Genomic DNA, 6,024 nt, shown 5'->3' with positions numbered 1-6,024 from the left:
CTTCCATCCTCACATCTCCCTCTCATTTTAAAGATAAACACTTCAGAAAGAGCAAGAGCTACCTTATTTTAGTACATTGGGGCTAATTTTTGAGTAAGGGGTTAAGTTTGGACTTTCAACTTCCGTGGAATACATTCATGCTCTTTTCCCTGGTGGATGCTCGAAGCCCCCACTTACTGCAGTTGATGTACCTCTCTGCCCCCTCCCTTTCTGCATTCTACTGAACCAGTTAAGCTTCACTTTCCTTTTCTTTGTTGCTCCACCTACCTGTCTCCCCTCTGCGATCAGCCTTCACAGATTCTGTCGTTTTTGGTTGCCCTTTTGGGACCTGGCGTGCCAACCTGCCCAAATGATCTACTCCATTGAGTTTTACTGCTGCGTTTTACTGAAGTAAATCAGAGGCCTTGGCAGAGGGCTGGGCAAAGTCATTGGAAAATGCAGGCTGGTATCTCTCTACTCTGTTTCATCAGCTTTCCTTCGATGATGATCCCCAAATCCTATTTCTTGATAATAGAATTGGGGGGTGCGGTGTGGGGAAGGGCCTCGCTTTTTTGCCCAGGCTAGAATTCAATGGTATGATCATAACTCACTGAAACCTTGAACTCCTGGGCTCAAGCAATCCTCCTGCCTCAGCCTCCCAAATAGCTCCCAGCTCATTTTTTTATTTTTAATAAAGACAAGATCTTGTTATGTTGCCCAGACTGGTCTCCAATGCTTGACCTTGTCAAGCGATCCTCCTACCTGGACCTCCCAAAATGCTGGATTACAGGCATGAGTAACCGAATCCGGCCTTGATAGTGGAGTTAAGTGTCTGCTGTCACCATTTCTCTTTCAGTTTAACTTTCCTAGACTGAGCGTCATAAGAGGAACATCTGTTTATAACTATTAAAAATAAATATTTACTAGGAAGAAGAGGTTGCTTGTTATCTGCGCCATTTAACACGAATTTAATAATATACTCCACTCTAGTTTCCCAGCTTCAGGCATTTTACTTTCCTTCACATTTTGTAAAAGAGTTAAGAAAAAATGCTAACACTTCTTTTTCATTTCAATTCATTAGCTTTTTTGATCTTGGAATAGGAACACTATTGCCAACAAGAGTTTCCTCAAGCCTGGGCAGAATGGCTCACACCGCTAATCTAAGCACTTTGGAAAGCTGAGGGATAAGGATCAGTTTAGCTCAGATGTTAGAGACCAGTCTCAGTAAGATAGACACTATCTCTACAAAAACAATTTTTTTTTTAATTAGCTTATCATGATGGCGCTTACTTGTCATCCCAGCTACTGTGAAGACCGAGGCAGGAATTTGAGCCCAGGAATTTGAGGGTGCAGTGAGCTATGACAGTGTCACTGCTTTCTAGTCTGGGTGACAGCAAGATCCTGTCTCAAAGAATAGAAAACAAAGAAAACAAAACCAAAGTTACTAAATCTATCCCCTAAGTGAATTATCGCATAGTTTAAAATTAATGCATTAATTAACTATAGGCAATTTGGAAATTAAGAGAAATATCAAAAAGAAGGTAAAAATGATTTGTTATCCCACTGATAGTTCTCATTAATGACAATTTTAGTATATTTCCTCCCAGTTCCCCCACCACTGCATTGCAAGTAATTATGTTTTATAAAGTTGAGTTCATACAATATTATTTCTTTATAATTTCCTTTTTTTCTGTAAAACATCACTGTAATTTTCTCTATATTTATTTAACAGTCTCTGATGATTTTAATGCCACCATAGTATTCCATCTTATAAATGTGTCAAAATTTATTTAACCCTATTGTTGCATTTCCTTTTGGGAGGGCCATTATAAATAGTGCTACAGGTTTTGAATTTGAAGGGATTTTTTTTTCAGGTAGTTGACAACAACCAAAAAAATTCCCTTAAAAATCACCAAGCTTTAAAAAATTTTTATTTTATATTTAATGGACAAATTATAATAGTATTACATTTATGGAGTATAGCATGATATTTGATATATGTATATCATCAGACAGAAAAAAGATTTGTAAACTAGGTAACATTTAGAACTACCTAGTGGTTCAGAGAGCTCTGCTTTGCATGTGGAATATTTATGATTCCAAAAAAGGTAAGGGACATAAGGAAATAGGCTGATTGGTTACAGTTCTACATTTTCCTTATTTGAACATGTTTGGGCAGTTATCAGCCAGTGATTGGCTGAAAGCTCAGCTACTACGATTGGCCAAGACTTGGCTATTTATTACAAGGATATACTGTAGGCGGTGCCTGTAGCTCAGTGGGTAGAGCACCAGCCACATACACTGAGGCTGGCGGGTTCAAACCCAGCCGAGGCCAGCTAAAACAACAATGGCAACTGCAATAAAAAGTAGCCAGGAGTGTGGCGGGCGCCTGTAGTCCCAGCTACTTGGGAGGCTGAGGCAAGAGAAATGCTTCAGCCCAAGCATTTGAGGTTGCTGTGAGCTGTGACGCCACGGCACTCCACCCAGGGCGACAGCTTGAGACTCTACCTCCAAAAAAAAAAAAAGAATATACTCTAAAGTTAGATTGCATTAGGTTATAGTGTGCTACAGATAGAGGCAGCTTTAGGCTAAATTTAATCTATTTTAACAATACAACATGGATGATTAAATCAAGCTAAAAAACATACTCACATCTCATTTGACTTTTTCTTTTCTTTTTTTTTGACTTTTTCTTTTACATTTGAAATTTACTCTCATGAAATACACAATACATTATTATTTACTATCATCACCTTGCTGTGCAAAAGATTTTAAAATGTAGTCCTCCTGTCTAGTTGAAGCTTTGCACCTTTTGACCAGGAGCCAGTTCAGTTATTGTATTTTTTATCTCTAGAATTTCTCTTTTTAAATTATTTTTTATTTCTCTATTAAACTTCTAGTTTTGTTCACGAATTATTTTCCAAATTTCATTTAATTTTGTATCCATGTTTTCTTGTAGTTTCCTGAACTTCTGTAAAAGAGTTATTCTTAATTTTTTGTTAGACATTTCATAGACCTCCAATTCTTAAGGTCTATTATTAAAGCTTTATTAGTTTCTTTGGTGTTATCACATTTCCTTGATTTTTCATAATTGTTCATAATTCATTATTAAATTGGTGCTTGTGCTTTTTGAGTTTCTTGAAGTACATCATTATGGTATTTATTTGATATCTTTTAACTTTTTGATGCAGGCATTTCTTGCTATAAACTTCTCTATTTATATTGCTTTTTCTGTATCCCATAAATTTTGGTATGTTGTGTTTCTAATCTTATTTGTTTCAATACATTTTAAATTTTTTCTTAATTTATTCATTGACCCAAAGGTCATTTAGGATTATGTTTAATTTCCATGTATTTGTACATTTTCCAAAGTTTATCTTGCTCTTGATTTCTATTTTTATTCCATTGTGGTTAGAAAAAAATCATATTTTAAAGTTTTCGGATTTGTTGAGATTTGTTTTGGGACCTAACATGGGCTCTATCCGGAAGAGTGTTCGATATGCTGATGAGAGGAATCTCCATTCTGCAGCTGTTGGGTGCTATGTTCTGTTCTATTAGGACTAATGGACTGTCTAATTGACTATCTGTTGGGCTAATTTGGTCTCTAGTGCAGTTTAAATCTGAGGTTTCTTTGCTGATTTTCTGTCTGGATGTTGAGAGAGGGGTGGTGAATTCGCCAACTACTACTGTATTGTTGTCTATTGCTCCCTTTATATCTAATTATATTTGCTTTATATAACCGAGTGCTCTGCTATTGAGTATTCCATATTTACAGTTGTTCTCTTGCCTAATTGATTCCTTTATTATTATATATGTATGTAGTGACCTCTGTTTTTCTTCCAGTTTTTTTAACCTAACATTTATTTTTTCTGATATAAGTGTAGTTATAGGGCCCTTTTCCTACATCTTGAAGCACACACTTCAGCATTTCTTATGTGACAAGTATGGTTGTGATGAATTCCCTCAGCTTTTATTCGCTTGGAGAAGTTTTTATGTCTTTCATTTCTGATGGATAGATTTTCTGGATTTAGTATTCTTAGTTAACATTTTTTTTTTTTTTTTTTTTGCAGTTTTTGGCCAGGGCTGGGTTTGAACCCACCACCTCTGGCATATGGGGCCGGCGCCCTACTCCTTTGAGCCACAGGCGCTGCCCCTTAGTTAACATTTTTTTCCCCTTCAGCACTTTGACTATATCATCCCAATCACCTGGCCTGTAAAGTTTTGCTGAGAATTCTGCCGTTCAACACTTTGGTACTCCCTTATATGACACTTGTTTTTTTTTTGCTGCTTCAGTATCCTATGTTTGTCTTTGATTTTTTTTTTTAGAGACAGAGTCTCACTTTATCCCCCTCGGTAGAGTGCTATGACATCACAGCTCACAGCAACCTCCAACTCCTGGGTTTAGGCGATTCTCTTGCCTCAGCCTCCCGAGTAGCCGGGACTACAGGTGCCCGCCACAACGCCCGGCTATTTTTTTGTTGTTGCCGTTTGGCCGGGGCTGGGTTTGAACCAGCGGTATATGGGTATATGGGGCCGGCACCCTGCTCACTGAGCCACAGGCTCCGCCCTGTCTTTTATCTTTTTGACAGTTTGATTACATTGTCTTATTTAGATTTAATGTTATTGAGACCTTTGGCTTTCTTGGTTTTGGATATTTATATTTCCCCCCAGGTTTTAAAATCTTACTGTTATTATTTCTTTAGATATGCTCTGTCCCCTTTTTATTTTTCTATTGCCTCTTGAACACCAATGATGTATACTTTTGCTTTCAGATATTACGCTGTAAATCCCATAGCTTTCCTTTTTCCTTTTTTTCTCCTCTGAGTTTATATTTTCAACTAATCCATCTTTGAGTTCACAGATTCTTTCCCCTGCTTGATCAATTCTGCTGCTGATGTTGTATGTTTCATTTTGCATTTATTTCATTATTTTTTTAGTTCCAGAATTTTAAGTTTCTTGTTAAATTCTTTTGATAAATTTCTGAATTGTTTATTTGTATTTTCTTGAATTTCATGAAACTCCATTAAAACAGGTATTTTCAATTTATATTGTCTGGCAGTTTTTCATCTCCATATCTTTAAGGTTAATCACTGGTACTTTGGTGATGTCATTTTTTTTTTTTTAAATTGATCTCAATCCTATGTCTGTGCATTGACATGGGTACTTTATCCAGGTTTTTTTTTTTTTTTTTGCCCGGCCAGTCCAATCTTAACAGTCTGGCTTTGCTTGGAAACATCTTTCATCAGTAAGCCTATCCAGAAATAAAGGAGAGGCTGACTGGTGAGAACTCTAAGCCCGTGACTGCTTCATCTGTTGCAGTTCTGGAGGACACCCTAAGCCCAAGAGCACTGTGAATGGAATCCTTTGGCTGCTAAGGCTGACACAGCAGTGGGTCACGACAGAAGCACATGGCTGCTGAGACCAGCACAGCACTGCGAAGTGCCCAGAACTCATGGCTGATATGGCTGGCCTGCTGCTGAGGTTTATCCAGGGTGCAAGGGGTGACACAGGCAATGCCCTGGCCACCAAAGTTGACACAGTATTGGCTCTGACCCAAAGCCCACTGTCACTGAGGCAATCACAGTACTGGGGTATGCCCAGTGCCTGTGGGTGTTACTGCCTGCCTACTGCTGAGGCTTATTTGAGGCCCAAGACTGCTGTAGACACCCAGCGGTAAAGCAGGCCAGCCAGGCTCCCATCTGGTGCTGAGTTAGCTAAGAAGCTCCCTCTATGGGTATCAGAGGCTGAGGGCTTCTACCTTGTACTGGGTTTTACTGAGATGTGCCCAGTACTGGGTTGCAAAATAAAGTCCTGTGCTTACTTCCCTCTCCTTCCCCAAGAGGATGTTCAGTGTTAGGATGGAAATGTGTATGACCACAGTAGGGAACATCTAGCCTAGTTGTCATTACCAGCCTAGAGCTTTATGAGTCAATCTCTTCAAATGTTTATTGCCCTCTAAGACTTGGCTCTTTGGAATCAGAACTAATTACATGAGTACATTTTCCCTCTTGTCTGATCCTTGCCTACCTGCCTTGTCTTTTCACA

This window comes from Nycticebus coucang, chromosome 12, assembly GCF_027406575.1.
Source record: "Nycticebus coucang isolate mNycCou1 chromosome 12, mNycCou1.pri, whole genome shotgun sequence".
Taxonomy (NCBI): Eukaryota; Metazoa; Chordata; class Mammalia; order Primates; family Lorisidae; genus Nycticebus; species Nycticebus coucang.
Note: the sequence above shows the minus strand (reverse complement) of the source record.